This window comes from Gambusia affinis, linkage group LG09 (assembly GCF_019740435.1).
Source record: "Gambusia affinis linkage group LG09, SWU_Gaff_1.0, whole genome shotgun sequence".
In the NCBI taxonomy this organism is placed as follows: domain Eukaryota; kingdom Metazoa; phylum Chordata; class Actinopteri; order Cyprinodontiformes; family Poeciliidae; genus Gambusia; species Gambusia affinis.
This window is the reverse complement of record NC_057876.1, coordinates 21,698,762-21,721,488: the sequence shown is the minus strand read 5'-3', so window position 1 is coordinate 21,721,488 and position 22,727 is coordinate 21,698,762. Positions and strand designations below refer to the sequence as shown.

The 22,727-nt window shown below is 37.9% G+C and overlaps 1 protein-coding gene across 5 annotated transcripts in view; it reads left to right on the top strand.

Moving 5' to 3' along the window:
• The window catches only part of elf1 (E74-like ETS transcription factor 1), a 59,116-nt gene that overhangs the window by 17,884 nt on the left and 18,505 nt on the right, over nt 1-22,727 (top strand). Inside the window, exon 1 of one of the 5 annotated variants that reach the window (XM_044126574.1) lies at nt 301-584. The exons of the other annotated variants lie outside the window; for them this stretch is intronic. The gene's annotated coding sequence lies outside the window, so the exon portion shown is untranslated. Of the gene's footprint in view, nt 1-300; nt 585-22,727 lie in introns of those variants that run through there. 5 annotated transcript variants of the gene reach the window in all.

The window sequence follows — 22,727 nt, the reverse complement described above, 5'->3', positions numbered from 1 at the left end:
CTTATTGTTTGGTCAAAGTCTAAAGCGAAGGTTTACCTGTCCGATTGTTTACTTACACCTCCAGCACTCCTCTGCCTCTGCTGGAGGAACCTGTCGATCGTCTTTCAGCCCGTTCTAGGTGTGGCCTCCATGCTGGTCTTTTCTGGTCTGCCCTCCCCCGCTCAGCCCTCATCCATCAAGCACAACTCACCTGAAACCATTTGCATGCTCCTCGCTGATTGGCCAGGTGAAGGCCCTGCGCCTCAAGCCGTCTCTACCAATGGCGACCGCGCTGCGTGACTCATAGGGAGAGGACAAGTTGCTTCACTACACTTCTGCTTTTTTTCCTGTTTCAAACAGCAGCCATTGCATTGTCGTGTTTTTTCCCCCTCCTGTGTAATTTTTTTTTGTTTTGTCAGTGTGAGGAAGAGGCGTGAGTCTGGCCACTTCACGGCTTTACGCACCTTTCCCCCTCATCTGAATACATCTTGGATTATTCCCAGTTTCACCTTCTTGTTGTCTTTTTTTTCCCCCAATGGTCGGTGCGATCGACTCTTGTTCGATCGCTATAATGGATCCTGTCATCCGAATCCAGTGTCTTTGAGGTCAGTTATGAACAACTCTCATGTAAACTTCTTGCTTAGTCCGATAATTGAAGCCGTTTTGGTTGTGATGTTTGAAGCCAATCTTCAGAAACTGATCAACATTTTTATAAATTTAACATTTGATTGTCATATTTGGGTTTAAATTGGGTGTGTATTTGGTAACAGTCCCATTAAAAGCAGAAAAGAAGTTAATTTGAAACCTGACTTTATGACATTTTTCAGTTACACACCTTGTCCTGTCAAAGGTCTCTCAGGAGCTTTAACAAGTTATTCCAGTTCAACTGAAGAACCTCTCATTTTTTCCACGCTTACTTCTGTTTCACATATTAATCATGGAAAAAGTTAAACAACTTTCACTGTTTTATGATCAATGTGGTTTACATTAAACCTAAGATGCTTTAGAGAAACTGTTGTTGAACTTTATTTTATGAAAAGGATTTCAAACTTGATTTTTTTTTTTTGGTTTTTGCACATTGTTTCCAAAAACTCTCACAGCGATCGTTAACTGATACGCTTGTCTCTTGCATTTCTTTTACAAATTGTTGCCTTATAAGGGGTGTTGAACCAAGGGCGGGAACAGACTTTTGCAAGCCCCTGGACCAAACCCACATCTATTTTTCATGGTGTGTTAATCAGTGATTACTGACCAAATTGATTTTAATCTGTCGCGGGCGTCCGCTGTATTCTTGGTGAACGTCAAAAAAGCAGCTATTGTGTGGCGGTTTTCGCCTCCAGCGGTTCTTTATGTGTAAAGTCTGTCAAGCTTCATGCATCAAATATTAAGTTCACCAGAACAGAATGTCACTTTTCTCGTAACGTGGATTGATGTTTAAACTTTAGTCGTTTGCTTCCTCTTTTCTGCATGTAAAGATGACCTTCTCCAATTCTGTGTTTTCACATTTATCCTCCTTTGAATCAAATGATTCAGCTTAACGTTTTTGAGAAGCTGTTTCTAAAAGTTGCTCCGAGCAGCAGAGATAAAAGCTTGCTTCCTGTTTCACCAGAAACCCAGTCTGCACTGTGGGGACCACAAGAAAACACAGTGTGCATGCTGGAGTACTGCATAAACGCGCTTGCAGCCTGAGATGCATTCACACCCAATTCAGTTGGAGATGAAGCTCAGCTTTGGTTAAACATATAGAAAAAAAATGGATTATGGAAATGATTTTATTGTTATTCATTATCATTTTCATAAAAAAGTTAGCTGAAATACAGCTCTGGAAAAATATAAGAGATCATTTAAATTGATCAGTTTCTCTCATTTAACTTTTTATAGGTAAATGTTTGAGAAAAATGAACATTGTTCTTTTATTATATGAACTATTGACAAACTTGTCTCTGAAATTACAAGCAAAAAGTTTTTATTTATTTGCAGAAAATGAGAAATGGTCAAAATAACAAAAAAAGAAAACAACTTAATGTTCATTTAGAAAGAGCAACACCAATGTTTTAACTCAGGAAGAGTTCAGAAATCAATATTTGGTGGAATAACCAGCAGGTTTTCAGTGCAGTGGTCTCTTTATTTTTTCCAGAGCTGCATTTCTTTATCTGCAGTTCAGGGCTTTTTCAACTTGGAAAGAGAAAAAGTATTTATTCAGCATATTTATTCTCACACCCTTCAGCATTTGTGTGTGAATGACTCTGTTGTTGACCTGGTCTAAGTTTGCATTTGTCCTAAATTTCTCCTCTTTTCCCACCCTGATTTGTATTGTAAATGAGGCCTTCGTGCCTCACAGTGTCACCTCAGACTAGCTGCTGTTTTGCGACACTGTGTGAATCTCATTTGGGGGCTGATAAGGAGCAGAAAGAAGTGGGGCAGGGGACAGGGTGGCAGTTGGCTCTTCTTTCTGTACAAAGTCAACAAGTTTAGCCTGTAATTAGATCATTAGGGTTTGGGCAAGAGGACCGGGACGTTGCAAGAGGAGCCCCGTGATGAGGACGAGAGGAGGCGGGTTTTGCTGCGTTACTACAGTTTCAGTGTTTTGAGATATGTAAAAATGGAGGGATTATTGTGTTTCATGTTCCAGGAAGAATAAACAGAGTTTGTGTTCAAATAGGACAAACATCAGCTGCGATAAATGCTTGCAAACTACACATCCAACCTGTAAGAAACGTGTAAACAAGCCTTGATTGCATGTGTTTCAATACTCAGGTTCTGTTAGAAGCTTATAAGCAGGCAGTATCTTACCTGTAGTAGATAATGCGCTTGGTGTTTTCATTTACTATAAATAAATGTTGGTTGGACTGACAAAACTTCTACTTCTACATTATAAATGTTATTTTCAGAACATTTCAGCACATCGTAATTTTTCCATTTAGACATTATTTATATGGAAACCAGCTTTTAATACATATAAATTGAGGTATTGGGTTGGGCAACACCAATGAGCATCCTCTGTGAAACACTTACTGAATGTGCTCTAAAATGGGACGTGTCAAACTGGAGGCCCGTGGGCCAGATCTGGCCCGCCAAAGCTATTTATGTGGCCCTCAAGACTCCAGACGGCCACTTGAATAGAAGAAACAGTTGTGTGCTAAAATATGATTTTATTAGTCAAATCAAATTAGTTTTTATCTGTGAAGTGGTAAATTACATCAAAAAATTAAATGTTTTTATTTATTTTCTGGAAGTACCGGTACTCATAAAAGTACTTCTGAACTCTGAAGTATTTCAGGGTTTCCTCCAAAGATGTAGCTTCACCTGGCGGTTGGGCGCTACGCCAGTCCACCACCTCCACACCATGGTTTTGTTTTTGTTAAAAATGTTCAAAGTTGACAGAAAAGTTTGGAAGTAAAACATCAACAATAAATAAGATTCATTGTATACAAACCTAGCTTATTACTGTTACTGGTGTGTTAAAAAATAATTTAGAATAAAGAAACAATGCTTAGCCTGGTCTGACTGTTTTAGAGTAACTGTCTCATAATGAAGGAAGGTAACGTAAAAATGAAAGATTAAATGATGCTACATATTGACTTTTCCAATACCTTACTGTTTTTATCAGAGATAAAAACAGGAAGACCATTTATACTAAAGGAAGATAATTATCTACTGCAGGTAACCACTTAGATTTTAACAGAAACTCATCATTTCTCATAATTCCTTAAAGGCATGAAATAAATCTGACGCCTCGTCCTGTCACATTAGAAATAAAGTCATGAGGAGATTTTAGGTTGCTACTTTGGAGGAAATTTCTTGATTTTCCTTGGAAAACAATCTATAATTTATGTGAATACTACCATTGTATTCATATAAAATATACTTTTATTTAATACAGAAAAGGGAGAATTACTCACAAAACAATGCATACATGAATATGTTTTTTTTTTTTACATTTTATACACAAACTTAAAAAAATTGAATAAGCATCTAAATTTAGAGGTTGATGGTTAAATATGTTTATTGCGCAGAATGTTTTTTTTCTTTATAGAGAAACAAGGTGATATATTAATAGCTAGTCATCTAAAAGTGTTGCCTTTGTTCATTCAGTTGACTGGCTGTGTGCAGCAACATGTGGGGGAGGGACTCCTAATCTTTGTATTAAATCTGTAGAAGCTGTATTTCAGAGAACATTAGGCTATTTTATTTTGAGTTTCACTTCAAAATAATGGTAGATGATGATGCTTTTTTAAAGCTTCCATCTTGAACTGTGAATTTATCTTTATTGAAAGTGAGTAGGTGTGTACAGCAACAGGTAGAGGAGGGGCAGTTCTGCTTTTATCCTGTGTAGTCTCCGGATTCTTAGAAAATCTGGTAACTTTTACTGAGAACTTGTTAAAAGGAGTAGGAACAATCTGTCAGAGTATTTTCCCACAACGTTAAGAAACCTCTGATGTTATTAGCCGCCACCCAACCCAAAATCTGTTGCCATGTAAGGCTGTTTCATGGTTCTGTAGGTTGGTGTCAAGTGTCATTCTAACATCCATTTATTTAGAAGATTGAGTTGGAGGCGAGAAGTTTTCATGCCTTTGGTTATATTTGTCTTAGGCTGATCAGCTAAATAAAACTACTGCAATAAATCATTTCCACTCTGGTGAAGTCTGTACAGCCGTAATAGGTTGTTTATGGCCAATTTTACAAGTTTTGAAAATCTCTGACTTGCTGTCAGGTGACCTGTAGTTCCAGGACATCTGCCGCGTAATTGAGGTGGCTCCAGGAAACCATCAGACTCATAGTGAAACTGTTTTATTTCCCCAGAGTACCTTATTTTTGGTCAGCGTAGATGGAAAATATTAACATGAGAAAGTGTAACTCTGTTTTGCATGTCTCTTTAGAAGTTATAATCTCTGCCTGAAATGGATTTTGGCCCAACGGTCGGAGAACTTCTAATGGGAAGTTTAATTCCTGTAAAAAAAATAAATCTGGGTGGGGAAAGTTAATGTTTAACTTTCTCTTCTGCTTTAGCAGCTACTGTGCCTCTGAGCAAGGCACATTCTGTATCCAGTTGTGCATTTGAGCAGTCGGTACTGAGAGAAGCCCTCCCTTGATAAATAAAATTAAATTGATTGAGCAACGGTGTCTCCGTGTTGCAACCCTCTCATACTTGGAACATGCTGGGACTGGCTGGCCTTTTCTTAGTAATCCACAGCTGTGATCATCAAATCTGAAGAATGTTTTCATTAAGACAGACCTGAGATATGCAGAGAATTTAGATTTTAATCCACAATTCACCTCTTAAATTTTTCCTTTCAGAATTTTAATGGCTGTTATTTAATAGTCTATATTTTTTCCTCAATCTTCAATAAATCTAAACTGACTAGGGATCGAAGGATGAGATTTATCCTGTTGTTACAGATTTTCTATGTTTTTAATTGAGTTACAGAGGTCAATACAGTTATTATTAAATCCCAAAAAATTTTATTAGGAAATTTATTTATTGTGGAATTTATACCTTTGATAGGATGACACAAAATAAATAACATAACGATGGTTTGGTGTCTATTTTAAGATTATGCTGTAAAGCTGTTAAATCAATAAAAATTAGTGCTAAATTGTGTGGAGCATAATAGACTCCACAACAGAGAGCAAGCTAACAACGTTTTAGCTAGCTCCCATCTGACTCAAGTAATTGTTTACTATTCACAAAAAATAACTGTTATTGATCAAAGGTCTGACAAAAATATACATCTAATTTGACTGAAATCCTATAAAACCCCTTTCTCCAAAAAAGAGAGACAATGTATGATGTTGACGCTAATAACCGGTTTTTAAAACGTTTAGCGATTAGCATAGCTAGCGCGGTTAGCATTGCTAGCTGGTATAGCAGCCTCTATGTTGATCTCTGTGAGAAGCGTCCAACAGGCTGCTTGCATTTCCAAATCATGTGTGCTTCTTGACAGATGGATGCTAAAAGTAACAAATTAAATAAAATAAACAAGTTTCTGTGTCCCAGCTGTTGCTTTTTTTTTTTTTGCTTCTCTGTTGAACTCTTGGAGTTGTTATTGTGACAGCAACTTGCAGTTCTCCTAAAAACTTTTCCCAAAACACATCATCAACGTTTATTATTTCCTCATTTCTAACACTAAAATATCTGCCGCTAAGCAGTGGAGTACTGTCTGTATTAAACAGAGAACTGTAATTTAAAGATTACAGATCTGTGTATAGATCTAGCCACTCCAGGAATTACCTCATTATCAAGAGTGATATTTATACTAGATTGGATGGGCCACATTTCTATCTGTAGTGTAATAAAAGCAGACTCCTTTCTTTGCTTGTAGAGTGTACTGACCTTATTCTAGTACAGATCATTAACTTCTTTCTTTATCTCTCAGATTTTCACTTTTGCTACAGTGAAGATGTTTAGATAAAGCTTAATACATTAATATAAAGCCATCAATAACTAAAACATATGCTTGCTTGTTGTACTTGCTGGGTTTTTTCATATCATAGGCTGAAACTCAGAGCAAGGTTTTGTGATTTTTAGATGAAAAGAGGGTCAAAATGCCCATAAATGAGATAGATGGGGGACTTTGACACACCTTTTTATGACGTGTTGTGATTACGTAAAGCTTCTGTGAGAGCAAAGTCTGTCAACATGGCTGCAATCCTAACCCTGATAGTAATCTAAGGTATTTAGGTACAGTTATGTGAAACGTTAAATTAGGTATTGCATAATCTTAGTCTTAATCAAAGGCATTTACTCAGAATAATGTTTCAGCCAAGTGAAGGATCCTAGGCTCAAAACTAAAATTTTCTTCTTAGTTGAGGTGCAAACCAGAGAGTAAAATCCACAAAACAAACAGTTTTCCGTACCTTTTTAATTTTATACCTCATGTCATCAACATGAAGGTTGTATATGTTTATCTACTATGATTTGTTTGCAGCGTTTGCGTGGGTGAAGGCAGCTTTGAGACGCAGGTTTATTTCACCCCAGATAAAAGCAACATGCAGAGCATCATAAAAATTTCCATTACCGATTTCTGTTCAACTCTGTCTTCAAGCGAGTCTTTTCCTACTGCATTTGTTGTAGAAATATGATGTATTTATGCCTTTATGCTTGCTTTCCTGAAGTGGCCTGAAAACACATCCATGGTTCAGTGTGGTTCTTTCCAATTATGAGGTTCCACCCTGCATGAGGTGACGTCATGCAGAAACCCACTCCCGTGTGCGAGATGTGTGTAAACATAAAACTGACTTATTAGGCCTGAAAAAGGTTTTATCTTGTGTTGATTTAAGCAATGTGTGGTACAGAACGATCTGTTTTGATCTAAGCACAGAGGGAAATTGATTTCCCACATGTTTTCCAGACATTCTTGTCCCAGACATCCAGCTGCAGTGATGTCTGTCTGCAAGAATCAATCGCAGATTCTCAAATGGAAAACCTGCCATGCTCATGGCTCCAAACTGTGTATTTATCAATTAAATGTTTATCTTTAAGCTAAACTTTAACTACACGTTTTTTAGTAAGACTTGCCTCTAAAACTATAATGATGTGGGGGACTTGTAAATGTTTTATTTAGTTTGTAGTTTCTCTGCAGTAATATTTAAAGAGGACAGTACTTCTTTTTGATGTGAATGCATGAACACCATGGCTTTAAATAACTGCTGCATGAGTATTTGTCTATAAACTTTCATGCACAGCCTTGGTGTCAGTGCTTTCACACTGCATCTTAAGTAAGTCACTTTTGCATGCAGCAGTCATTTTTTCAGAAAAACAATGCGACATATAAATTGTACATGCTGCAAACTGTCCTGCATTTTATTTCCACTTCCATTCTGCAAAACTGATGATGTTTTCTTTTACATTTTTCAGAGAAAGGATAAGTTGTGATCTTGTAAAGTAGATTAACACTTTTTTTTAGCTTCTGTCTTACTATGGGCAGTAGAAATAAAGTTTCATGCTATCAACAATTTACTTGTTTTTGTGAAGTTTTTAAAATAATACACAATTGTTATATTTATCATTGCTGCCATGTTGGTTTTCACACATAGGCTAAATAAAAAAATGTAGATGAACCAAATTTGGCAGAAGCATTAAGCATGGTGTGCTTTTTATAGCGTGACACCAGTTTAAAAGATGTGTGGCTTTTAAGCAGCATTATCTTTTCTTTCCGAACGATGACTGTCAATGTTTTTCATGACCAACAATATTTCAAACTGATGCAAATGTCTCACAGCTAGCTAATTAAAGTTGGTGGAATTAACTAACTCACTCACTCTGTGGTTACCTAGCAACTCACTCATTCTGTGGTTACCTAGCAACACCCTGTTAAAAACCTCCCGCAGCAGCAGTTTAAGGTTTTCCTCTAACTGCTTAAAAACAAAAATACAACATTGTGTCGATAAAACAGAAAAGATCACCCCGCCAGTTGGATAGTATTTCAGATATTTAAGACAAAAACAACAAATCAATAATTACTGGTACTGACAGACATGAAACAGTTACATTGTGATAAGTTTTTCAGCCATATCGTCCAGCCCTTCTTGAAGGAAAACAGAAATCATTCCAATGCTTTCTCTGGTACCTCATAGTAAGGACTTTAATTTGTAGAATAGAAAACTTTAGCAGTACACCTCGACACCACCAATTGACCCACACTTACCTGAAACTTTTACTAATTAGTTTTTGTGACTCCAGTTGGTAACTGGGATTTTCTGTACTGGTAGAAGCAGTTTGAGGCCCACCTGTCTCTCTTTCTAGTACTGCAGGTCCTGCTTTACAGCCCTCTCCCTCTGTGTGTTCCCAAGCAACAGCCACTCCTTGTTTACCTTTGCGTTTTGCATTGTGATTCTCATCAGGATATCACAACCCCGGCCCCTCTGGAGACCGACTGTCGGGCCTCTTTATTCAAAGTAGCACCTTACTTACGTCCGTCTTCCTGAAAACCGTCACGTTTGGTTGAACTCATGCTCTTATCTTTTGCCTCTGGTTCTCGTGTAATTATTGTACATCCTTAATATGGTGGAACAATACTGCAGTGTAAATATGTTGTTATATGAACCTCGCTCACCACTTCTGTGTCTAAACAGGTAGTTTATTGTCCTCATCTCCTGCACCCACGCTGCACCTTCCTCATCAGCTGACCATTATAAGCAAGTATATTTCATAAAGCTCTCTCAAATATTGACCTACCCAGGCAGACTGTCCTTCTGCTTCCTGCTCACGTCTCAAACACTTCTCCATACACGTAATATAAACCATTGTTTGATGTGTGCGGGATTAAATTTGTTGGCATACAGACCAAGTTGTAGAAAATATTTAAAGCTGCAATATGTAACTTTTACAAAGGATGTAATGAAAGTTTGTTATGAATCAGATCATCTGTGAAAAGATTGATCTCCTCCACTTCTTCTCTGAGCTGCTCTTGCTGTGTGATGAAATGCACTGACCAAAAACAACCAATCAGACCCTGGAGGAGGGTCTTGGCGCTATCAATCAATCTCATGTACTTGCTGCTAAATGTGATAATGGTGGAGAAACAACTTACAGCTACGGGAAAAGTGTTTATCTCCCATCATTGGTGGTCTTGCTGACTAGCCTAGCATTCACAATATGTTATGCTAGCTGCAGCGTCACATGAGATTGTGATTGACGGCGCTAAGACCCGCCTCCTGGCTCTGATTGGTTGATTCTTGTTTGGGAGAAGGCAGAGGATCTAAATGTTTTCCACAGATTATCTGTCTTATTCCAAACTGTTGTGATACAGTGACAGGTTTAACAAGTATGCAAAAAAATACAGTTTCATAAAAGCTACCTACTGCAGCTTTAAATCGGCTTGAATTAGAAGTAACATCGTAATGCATAAAGAATGCAGCCCTCACGGTCATTAGTTTGAGCCACATTGCTGTGCGAGTTTTTCCTCTGCTTGTGTTTAAAATATGCACCTGGTATCTCAGATGCAGTGACTCCGCACTTCTGTGCTCAGATCCTGGAACGGGCCACATTTACTGGCTTCAAGATTAGATAGAAATGTTGGAGAGTGACACCGTACACCACACTGACCCAGTATCCATTTGTGTGAAATCAGATAAGACTTAAGTCTTGGAGGGGAGCTGGGCTGTCTCAGAGCGAGTGGGCCTACCTGTAAGGCTTCACCAGTGATCAGACGGGAAGCGCTGATTAAGTTGTTATAATTTCTTAAACCGAAACATGAGCTGCAGAAGTTTTCAGAACTGCTCTGCAGAAGGTGTAAACTGCTGTGTTTAACTTTTCAACTAGTCCTGGCCATAGTGAGATACTGAGTGTCTGGTAACCTTCAGTAAAATTTTACAGTATTTACGCAAGTAAAGTAAAACAAAAAATTATAACATTATATGGCTACATAGATAAAATAATATTTTATTGTTTTATGTCCATTGTTATTAGATTATGCATAAATGCAGACATGCAACTGTCAATCTCTTACAGGACTGAAAAAAAGAGACTTCTTCCAACAATCAGTGTGTAGCAACAGGTGGGAGAGGGGCAGTTTTACATTATAATACATGTAACAAGATATTTTCATTCACTCTGACACTTTTATAAAAAGACGGAACATATTAGTGATATTGAAACGACAAATTCTTAAAAACATTGTGCACTATTTGTTTTGCTAACAAGTCTCTGCTTAAACATTATATAGTTGTAAATATTTATAGCAGTCTAAATTTCTAATGTCTCAAACAGTGTCTGTAACCGTCTTACTACCATTACCATTAGTGCTAGCTTGATTTTAGCATGAATGCTACTAAATACATCAAATAAATAACATTTCACTTGCTTTGAGGGAAATTGTGAGCAAGTAATTTTCAGCTTTCTTAAAGACGTTTAAGTTCTTATTTACTTTCTTCTTGCCCTTTCTGTTTGCTCATGCTAGCTAGCTAGCTATCTAGCTTGTTTTTTTTTAAGCCTACTAAAAAAACAAAATTCCTCTTTTGTTTTCTTGTATATCATTATCTACATCTTGTAGACAATGATATACAATAGATAACTGTCAGTTTTGTAGTTTTCTAGTTTAACACTATAATTCCTGCTAATACTTTGTTAGCTTCGTTTTAGCATGTGTGGTATTAGCCAGTAAAAAGAAACCTCACAAAACCTTTGGAGAAAAGGTAATCCATGTTAGTTTAGTTTTAATGTGAGATGTAATCTCAAAGTAAAATGTAAGATGAATATTTTTTCCCTCTGTAACATGTATATAATACTTTGTGTAATATTTGCAAAAGAAATAAGTGACCATTTTAGTTTATTTAGCTAGTTGATTTGTTAGTTTATGTGTTATTTGGCAGATTTAGTAAACATTTAACACAACTATGAAGTAGAAAACCTAAAACAATAACTTCCACTTGGAAAGTCAAAGGGTTTCTCACCAACATTTCACTTGTCTGTGAAAGTAGCAGAAATAAATGCAACCTATACTTCTGCACTACTTCACTTCTCTTTAAATTCTGAGATACATTGTTGTTGCCTTGTATTGCCAACATACATGTATATTGATCATTAATTGGCAGAGTTCTCAGGTTTTTACAACTCGTTGCAGCCCAGTATACCTCCTTCATGCCTGTGGGGAAGAACAGAAAACAGTCGTTTCCAGAATGCCAGGCTGCTGGTGTCGGAACAGCTTGATGCATAAAACAGAAATTGTTATTGTTTCCCTGCCTGTTTGCTCTCTGCTCCATCCCAAGGTGTGTTCCCTGTTAGATATTTCTGCATACCTGACGGTGGGAGGACACATGCGCCTGCGTGTGTCCAGACCTGTTTGGTATGCGCAGCCGGGTCCCCCATCCAGCCCCGACTCCGACTTGGAGCCCTGGGATCCTGCGCTCCATCTGAGCACATACCTCAAAGTGTACTGTAAACAAATTATTGTATGGAAATTTTCCTGGCAAAGTTCAAACTGTAGGCAAACTACAAATTGATTTCTGTCCGTTGAAGGTAACAAGCTGTTGTGTTGTAGTTGATGTTCACATTTTGAAGTAAAAGAGGGATGTCACCTTTTTCACTTTTATGCTCAGGTTTGGAGCATGCTGCAGGTATTTTTCTGGGTATTGTGTCGTCTCTCACCAGCAGCGGGCCTGTGCTGTAACATGTTGGTATTGGTATGAATGTAAACACTGAGCTCCAGTTGTCACTGATCTAATCTAATGTTCTTGAGTCTGAAAAACATCATGCTTTAGTCTGTTTTTATCTTTAATTAGATATTTGGTCAAGTTTTCTAAGGGAAAATGAGAATTTCCCGTCTCTTTAAGCCTCAGGTTGTTGCCACTCGACAGCCAAACTACAGCAGAGGGAAGAGAGAGAAAGCTGGGCAGTAAGAAGCAACCAACACTCATGTACTGACTTGCATGTTATTTATTCACTTGTAAAAATGGAGTGACTATCAATGTAGATGCTATCAATCAAACATGCTACTTTTTGAGGTGAATAATGCAATCACAGTGACTGTAATTGAGCCGAAGCAATGCTGTTATGTTTGGTGTTATTCCTTTTAAATTCTGGTTATTTTGGATTTTCTGATACAAAAACAAGCTTTTTATTTTCTTTTTTTTTCCACTGATTGGCTTGGAGATATTTTATATCTGCGTCTTCTGTAAAGGCACTTCGATTCCCGGTTATCATTTTAACCAGCAAAACGTCACAGCAAAGTAATTTTGGCTTGATGTAGAGTTATAATAATTTACATTTCCAAAAGTCAAATGGTTCAGATGTGGGATTAGAGCAAAAATATTTGGGAATGGAGTGTAATGTAAAGTTTTTGTTTGAATTTTGTTACAAATAAGTTTTGTTAATTTTAAGGATCCTTTATATCCAATTTGTGGAAATACCAAAGCATGAGAAAAATACACCAATGTACGATTTAAGTAAAATGAAACAAAATGGTTGAAAAATGTTGATGCTTTTTATATCAAGGTATGAAATAGTAGCACCAAAGATTAGTGGACATAAAATGCAGGCATTATTGATGCAAACTCTACAAACTAGTGGCACATTTAGCCAACTGAATCAAGTTTCACTGACATCTGAAATGTTGTAGAGATTAATATGTTAATGTTTATGGAGACGAGAGGGAAAAGAAATGTGGGTCAGGAGTAATATCTTTGTGCTTTTATATATTACTACTTTGTCCTTTTTGTTGATTTAACGGCTGTTTATATAAAAAAGACGACTTCATTACCACGTATCCTAATAATGGCAGATCTGTTTGTTTTACTTCTTTAAAATGTTTTCAGTTTTGATTACTCTAAAATATGATTAAACCAACTGTACCTGCATTAACTGCTTATATTTACCAAAGAGTAGAAGCCAAATAGAGGAAATAATTTCTTCTGAATTACTATTAAAATTGGAATGGTGGGTACAAACTGATGGCTAATTCAATGGACCACCGAGCAATACGGTTATTTTTTGTGGAAATTGTTGGAAATTTATTTTCCTCCTTTTGCCATTTTGTATCTTTGCGGTTTGTTGTACCCAACATTTTCAGGCACAATGTGGTGCCAACTACAGGATGTTTCTCACCGACTTTGTATCAAGATGAACCCGGCGAAGGGAACATTTCGTTCCTGCTTTTATAGACAACTTAAGTTGCAACTGTGATATTGCACATTATTGATACTATATTTTGCCTTTTTTTCCACAGCGAAGCCTGTGGTAACCAAAAGTTGTTTTCAGCCAATCAAATAGATGATGGTGAACAAGCCATGTTGCATAACTAACCTGCAGTGGCTTTAATGTTGCATCAGATTACTGCAGCTTTAAGGACGTACCATCACCTCTGCTGATGTTTCCTTTAGTGTTAGTCTGAAAACAGAGAGGTTTATCTGCACTTACTCATGCAGATAATCCTCACTCCAATCCTTAAATAAAACCTCCAGATTTTGTGATAAACGCTCAGGAGCCGTGCGGACATCAGAAACCGCAGCAGCAGCTGCAGCAGCTGCTGCTGCGCATCACGCTGTGATGTTTTAACACCACAGTTGTCTTTTCTGAGACTTTTCTGCAATTTCCTGTCCTGTTTTCACAACTTTTCGCGGTTCTTCCTATCAGTGACATGTGGCCTGTTGCCACATTACAGAAATAGGTTGGTGGGGGTAGTTTTGACTGACGTTTTTAACAGCATGGACATGTCGACGGCTAAATTTGATGACACTTGCTGGGGTTTAACTGAAGGATTGGTTGGGTTTTTGAAGGACTTGGAAGTGTTTCAGCAGTTGCACACACACACACACACACGCACCCACACACACCCACACACACACACACACACACACTGTGTTTTGTGTTGGTTTACCTATGTCGCATTTTGACATACGAGAAAGCCCAGATGACAGGAACTTGGTAGTTCGTTCTCAGAATTCGCATGAAACTGACTCAGAGCCAAGTTAGGGATGTGAGCGTGCACAAATGGTTTGGTGTTTAGCTGCGCTGTTAGTTTCTACCTATAGTGTCATCAATGTGGGCAGATGTCGTCTTTTAATTAAAACGTTCAGATCTTTTTGAATACATCGCTGTCAAAAGGTTAAAATTCAACATTTCTTGCTAGTTAGATAAAAGTTTTGCTGTTTTACACTCAACTATAGTGACTTTTAACGAATAAACCTTTGATTTATTTTAAGAAAGCGCCACCATTTGCATGTTCTACGTCACCACTGCAGATAAATCTAGCAGCTATATGATTCATGTAGGAAATGCTATATGTCTGGTAGGCTTGAACCTATCAGAGTCGTGGTTTGTTGTTTGAGAAGGAAGGAGGGGGAGTTGAGAACTTTCCGTTGTTACACAGAGAAAGAAATTTTGTTCTGACTGTGGTTTAACAGACAGGAAGCAGCAGAAACCCACAGTTCAGTGATGCTGTTCCTGTGAAGGCAAGATTCACAGGTCAGTTTGTGAGTCTTCTGCTCGGTTTGGAGCTTTGTCACTGCTTTTCATGGCCGCCGTTTCTCCTAAACCGAGTAAAAAGGAAAGTCTGGTCCAGTTATACGTGAACATGGAGAAGGATTTGTAATGCAACGTCAGAGGGAAACTAACAAGAAATGCAACCAAAGGAGAAGTGGAATGTGGTCATTGAAGACATTTCTAAACTGCCGTCTCTGGAGACATAACTAAGTTCTGCTATGCCTGATGTCTTACATCCCATAAAAAGCTTCATTTTTGTACCAAAATAGTCAGTATAAATAAGCGCGGAGGAGTGGAAAAGTACAACGCTCTCAGGAGGACAGATTAAATTCCTTTCTCGTCTTTAAAGCCTCTCTGCTCGAGGTGACGTTTTCGCTCAGGCTTAGTTTGGATCTGGCATGCCACAGATGTTCACAACCAGTCACTTCTTCCAGGTCAAAGTCAAATATCAAATCCTGCTCTAGTCTCTAATGACTGAAATTATCTCTCCGTGGTTTGCATTCCACTTAAAGGATGGGTATTGTATGATTTATTGCACAATCAAGTAAGCATGTCACCTGCAGTTATGAAAATGCTGCATATAGCAAAAATAGCTTAAAAGAAATTTGACTTCACATCATAATTGTTTCTGATGCCTCAACTAAGTCGAAGTTTAAAGATGTTTTCACACCCGAAAGCCTGGTAGACTCTGATCCACTTGGAACAAAAATTGCAACATTTGTTGCGTTTTCTGCTGCTGTGGTTCATTTTCATACTACAGTTTGTCAAAGGAACTAAACCCTTTAGAAAACTATTCCCCTCCCCACCTCTTGGGGCGCTGCGCCAAGAACTACTGAAGGAAAAGACACAAAAACCTCTCAAGAAGACACAGAGTACAACTTCTGAAAACAAAAATGGAGGAGCAGCAGATTTTAGTGGTTGTAAGATTTCTTTTGTGTCTTTGCTAAAAAGACCAGGAGTCAATTCTCCCGCTAACTTTAGCATTGCATGCTTGTTTTGGTTGTACTTACCCACAATGCCCTGCATTGTAGTCCGCTTCCTGCTTTTGAAGTGGCCTCCAGTCCGCTTGGCATTCACATGCATTCAAGCTGCACCAGAGTTCACTTCAACCAAACCAAGACTTGTTATTTTTAGGCGGACCAGAGTTTGACTTTCTTGGTCTGTATCAGAGCTCGATTAGCATTTGCACTTCAAACCTAAACGGACCAAACTTTCTAGACAAACAAACAGTTTTATTAAAGCAGATTAAACAGGACTGGTGTGAATGCGTCCCAAGTCAAGTCCGAAGTTTCAGTACAACTGCTGGTGTTGTTTGAAGAATTACTCAGCTGCAGTTTCTAATGCTAGCTGTAAGCTAGTATCTCTGTCTCTTCTCAGTTCTGAAATTTGAATTGCTGCACTCATGGTTGCAGCAAAAGCATTCCTCTTATTCAGCTGAAAGACTTTGAGTTTAAACGTGCTGAGACATAACGCACTGTGCAATACCAAGTGGGAAGAAAAATGTAGAACATACAAAAAAAATACTGCGTACCAAACAGTTTTTGTGAGCTGTTGACGGAGCTGCAGCCACCAGGGAAACCACATACGTCTTTTTTTAACTGGCATTTACTATGTTTATATAGTTCTGGCGCAAAATGTAAAGCAAAAATCTAGCTGTTAAAATGTTTTTTCTTCTTTTTTGAGTAATGTTTTTCCAAAATCCTGGTGTTTGGGTGACTTTTTTTCTTTCTTGGCACAGAAAGCTCTATTGTAACATGTTTATGGGCAAGTTTATTTACTTTTTCAAAACAAAAGGAAACTTCTGTCCAGAAATGAGGATCAGGATCCCCTGATACGCATGTAGGCTATCGCAGGGCTCCAGGAATGAGCTCAAGACTCGTGTCACTGAGTCATTTCCTTTGCAGGAACCCAGAGGATCCTGCAACAACAGCATGCTGACAAACACAGTGAGGTCAGGCCTGTGGACGCATCGCTCGCTAAGCGTTTTTACAGCTCTTCTGTGCTAAATATAGCTCAGATAAAACAGATAAAAGCTTCCATTTTATGTCTACACTGCAAAAACACAAAGTCTTACCTGGTAATTTCTAGTGTAAAATAACATTGAACATTTCAAGACATAATTTTTGAGCAAATATTGTGAAACCTTACAATCTCACACCAGCGTATTCTTAATATTAATTATTGAAAGCTGAATCAATGAAATTATTATTCTTATTTAATTTTTACAATAAAAGTACTCAAATTCAATTCTTCAAAATCTCCTTTTTTTTATATACTACAGCAATGTATAATTTCTTTTTTTTTTTTACCCTCCAGGGATCTTTTTGTGGGCTCTAGTGTCCCTTAATTGACAGTAGGCTGACAGGAAAGGGGGCAAGACATGCGGCAAATGTCGGCGGGTCCAGGAATCGAACCCGCGACAGCCGCGTCGAGGACTTAAGGCCTCCAAATGTGGGTCGTGCTAACCGCTACGCCACCACAGCACGCCCCAGCAATGTTTAATTTCTAAAACGCCAGATCTTACCAAGTATTTTGGTCTAGTTTCTAGTGCAAATATCTTAGCTTTGTCTTATTTCAAGTGTATTAACTTACAAGTAACTTTTCAGCAAGATATAGGAATTTGTTTTACCTCAATAATTACTTAATATTGATGAAAAAGTACTGGTTCCATTGGTTGACTATGTCACCTATAACAAGATATTTTTCCCCCTTGTTTTGAGTGAATAATCTGGCAGTTGAACTGGAACTGGGTTGCTAGGCGACGGGCTGGGCTAGGATAGCGTTGCTGGGCAACAGCACCAGTGGAACTAGAACTCTTTCATTAATAATATTAAGGAAATTTTGACTTAAAACAGTGAGTTAATCTACACGTTTGATCTTATTTCAAATGTACTCAGATATTTGCGATAGAAACTAGACCTAAAATACTTGGTAAGATTTGGTGTTTTTGCAGTGTACCTGTGTACAGAATCAGTTTAATACTAATCAATCAATCAATCAATCAATCAAATTTATTTTTACATTTCAGCAACAAGGCAGACAAAAATAAAAGTCATAAAAGCATCATCCAGTCACCAGTTGAAAAACCAGTAATAAATGTTACTTTTGAAACACATAACATACGTTGACAAATGTTTCATTTATTGTGATTCAACTCTAAACTGGTGAGTTTTTAATCTAGATGTAAAGAAACTCAGCGTTTCAGCTGTTTTTCAGTTTTCCGTATGTTTCTGAATATTGAAGCTGACATCAATACTCCACCTGAGCAAACTGTATTTATTTATTCTTTTGTAACCTGAACTGAGGATGGCTTACAAATAAACATTGACTGGTCCCTTTTTTATTGCATCTCTCAGTGTTTGCTCTCCTCACATGCAGGGTGAGTCATTACACAGACATTCAATTGGCTTAAATTACCTCCTTTCATGGTCAACAATGAGCTCAGCTGAGGAGACCAAAGCGGGGAAGTTGGGCCTTTTGGGAATTCACCATTTGTTCACGAATTCTTCGTCTAATTGGCTGTTATTGCGATTGGCAGTCACCATGTTGCAGCGGTGAAGCAGCTCAGCGTTGGCTTCCTCCTCTTCCTCAGTCTGCTTCACCCAGGATGGCTGGACAAATGCTGGACGGCACCAGATGGACAGAAAACTGTGGGAAAATAACATATAAGCTGCTAAAATATTAACATTATGTGAATATACTGTATTAAAACAGCGAATTTAAGATATGTGCCTATCATAAACTGCAAAAACAACAAATTAAAAACCTTTTTCTGCAAGATGTAAGAGCTCATTTAAGTAAATAATTCTGGAATAAAGGTAAAAATTCCACTGGCAGATTATTTCACTTATAACAAGATATTTTGTCAGTGTTATAAGTAAAATAATCTGCCAGTGAATCAGTTTTTAAAATTAACATTAAGAAATTATTGCTTTAAAACAAGCTGCTACATCTTGTGGAAAAGTTTTCAACCATTTATATTAAGAATATTGCTGTGTGAAATTCTCGGTGTGTAATACTATGATTTCAAGGTATTTGCTTAAAAATGACCAAAAAAACAGACAGTAATTCACAATAATCTAACATTTTAATTATTACAGTTAAAACTGTTATTTATGGCCTCTATTTACGGTTACTTTGTTTTGTTAGGTAACGTTAGATATAATATAGAGCAAACATTCAGTGAATGTAGTTGTGGCCTAGATTATGTTTCTGATTTGTTGCTCCACTCTAGATGAAGTTAAAGTTAAAGCCGTGTTGAGGAAGGTGTGAACTGCAGGGTAGTGCAGGTTCTGGTGCCAAACGGACTCAAGTTTCAGAACCATAGTCTGGTAAACTAATTGGCTTCAAGGATTTTCAGTGTTGTCTACATGAAAGTAGACTGGATATTTGCTTTTATGGTAGTGATAAGATGGCTGATTAATTCATATTACGGTTTATTTGATGTTTTAACTATTAAAATAGACAGTTTTCTGTATTTTTATAGGTGATCTCAAGTATTTGCAGATTTCAGCAGGATGTTGAGGTACCAAACCTCCAGAAATACTGAGTTATCCTCAGTAAAAGTTGTTAGATTTGTGTGTTGCTATGGATACCTGCAGCACACAGCAACAGGTGGAGGAGGGGCAGTGCTACATTACTGTAGTGTAACCTTTTAAAACCATGATGCTGATTATTGTTGCCAAGATGAACCAGTTTCACACTATTGTTGACCTTTTTAGCCATTAATATAATCAAAACTGTTAGTTTGGTTTGTAAGTCAGACAAAATCATATATTTTTTAATTGTATTATTATTATTATTATTATAATTTTTGTTTAATAGCAATCTCATTTATCAGGAAAAATGTCAGTGAGTCACCTCTTTTCCTTTTTCCCAGGGCTGTGATTTGCTCAAATACTGAAAACTCAGTTTTATTTTCTGTTAAGGCTCAGACGTTCGTCTCTTTTGGCTCCTAAATGTACAAACCAACTTTTCTGAGTTCACTCAGAAACAGATAAAGATTAGCGATAATCCCGTGTGCCTTTCAATTTGAACTGAAGGCTTCCAAACTTTTACTGTTTTCACTTCCGATACCGATATCGGATGTTTACCATCGGGCGATACCGATCCGATACAGAAAAACATTTCTGAACTAACTTAAAATGTTTCTTTTTCTTTAAACACAATTATACTGAATTATTTGCCGACTCTGCACTAGTACAGCACATCTAAATACGCCACTAGCTTCATGTTTGGTCAAATATGTAAAAACTATTTTAATTTGTTCAGTCAGGACATTTAGGAATATTTCAGCCAATGTGAAATAAGCAAATAAAAATAAACAACAAATGGCTCAGAAAGTTCAATTAGAAATTTTAAATATAACGTAAAATAAATAATAAAACATGACGTTGCTCAGAGCACAAAGCGTAGAATTAGACTGAATAGATCAGACACACTGTCACCAATACCTGATCAGTATATCAGAACCAATACAGATATAGACATCTCTGCTATTTAGGAACTTGCAGTAATTTTTTTTGTTTCTGTTTGATGCTAAGAGAGAAAAAATGGCTTTGGCTCAACATTGAGGTCCAGAAAACCGAATATCTGTGTTGGCCAACAACAGCCTGAAAATTATTTACATTTTTTTGGATAAAGTTTTGAAGAATCACTTTTTTTCAAGTCACCAGCAGCTCAGATTTGCATTTTTTAAAGCTCAGAATGAAGCTGTTTTGTTTCAGTCCCACAGCTGCAGGCTGCAGCTGCTTTTGGCAAAACAATCACCGACTTCACAGGGAGCATCACAGCTCACGCTTCTTCATTAGCACAAAAAGAAGCAACATCTCATTTATTTCTGTTTCTCGAACCAAAGCTGAGCTCAAGCTAAGCAGATAAATTAGGAGAAGAAAATATACACAGGCTTTTGTCTGGTTGTGTTTCGTCACAGGACTCTGCAGGCTCCACCGCGACACCCCTCCTTGTTAACCACACTAAAATACTCAAGTCTGTCAAAACAGGGCCCCACCCAGAGCCAGTCTATTTGCTCTGCGGACTATTATGCATTGACTAACATCTCTGTAGGATCCCTCCCTGCTCTGTTCCGCCGCTCCGCTCCTCCTCGTGACGTAGCCGGTCCGGTTACAACCCGACCCCTGTGCCGGGACAAGGCAGCTGCTGTCATGCGCTCGGGGATGATGTGCAGGTTGGCGAATGGCCGCCTCTCTTGTGTCCGCTCTCTGCCAACTGGGCCGTGCAGATCAATGAAGCCCCCTCTGATAAATTCAGCTGTAGATGCATGAAGATAATCAGAGAAGGAGAGAAAAAAACTGACATCTTGATTTGATAAAAGTCCTGCTGTGTTTTTGTCATCTGATAAGGAGTTAATGTGTCGCTATGCAAGGCATCTGGTGCAAATGTGTCTAATTTAGCAAGGCGGACACATGTCCACCCACTTTATTTTTTCTTTGTTTTTCCTTTTGTTTTAGACATTATTTACAGCTGCAGTGTTTCATCTTGTGTTGCAGTCTGGGACTCTGAGCTCCACATGTGCAGCTGCAGAAACCTGCAGCTCTGGCGGCTGTGGGCACGCTCCGCCTGGCAGAGTGAAACACAAACCCTCAGATTCAGTTTCCATGTCTCTGTTCTCCTTTCTGCACACAGTAACCACACATCTCTGCTCGCTCTCAGTGTTCAGTGAAACTAGAAACACACAAGAAAATGTGTTTTCTTCTGCATCAAAAGTGCTCCTGTGATAATGCGTTTGGTATGCAGTGTTGACTTTTACACAGGCATTTCAAAGCAAATAAGCTCCACCCTGCAGCAGTGGGAGAAGCAGGGATACTGACTGGCTGGGAGGGACGGGGGGCGACCAAACACGACTCTCTGACGTCTCCGCCTTCGCTTTGGCTGCAGGGCAACGGCGGGGTGGGGGCTGCTTAGCCGTTGTTCTCCAACGCCTGCTGTCGTCTGCTCCCAAACCTGGCGGTGGCTGTCGGGTTGCTGGGACATCACAGTTGCACACAGCTAGAGCTGGATACCAACTGCTTAAGAAACCTTTTGTAGTGAAAGAATAAACTTTTAGCAGGATTTTAAAACCAATTCTTAAACCCAGGGCCGGCCCAGGCCTTTTTGAGGCCCTGGGCATATTTTCCTTTAAGGCCCCTTGTTGCTGACATGTATGTAGCACGCCAGCTATCTTTAGCATCATTTGTAGTTAGCCTACATGATACCACTTTAATCACTGCTATTGATTTTAACCTGGCAGGTGTAGCAAACCAAAAAATAACAATTTGGATTTTTCAAAGTGTGCCATATTAGTTTAACTATTTGAAAATGTTAGTAAAAAAAAACAAAAAAAAACACTGAATTTACAGTAAACAAGTTAAGTTTAATATCTTATATTTTCCAACATACACAGTATCCAACTGCAGGAAGAGTTTTTATTTGTCTACCAACTATAAAAAAAATTATAGAACTAATTTTGTCATGTGTAACAATGGCTTTTAGTTTTTATTACTCAATGATGTTAAAGATGGTGGTTATTCTAGGTTGGTGCTCTTGGGCGACACTTAGTGGTGTGGGGGAGCTAAGCAGCCACTTGACTCGTATATGCCTTGGGCCGGCTCTGCTTAAGCCTGTTACAATAAGCAATAAGTTTAATGCATGAGAAATTAAAATAAGTGCAATCATTTTTATTCTGATGACGAATATTTTTTGAAGGCTAATTTTGTCTATTTATTTATAATTTCCGTTATGTGTAGTTTTTATTTCCATTTTTTAAATTGTTTTAGGTACTAGTCTTTGACTTATCATCAGTATATTTCTTAAAAATATTATCGTTTAT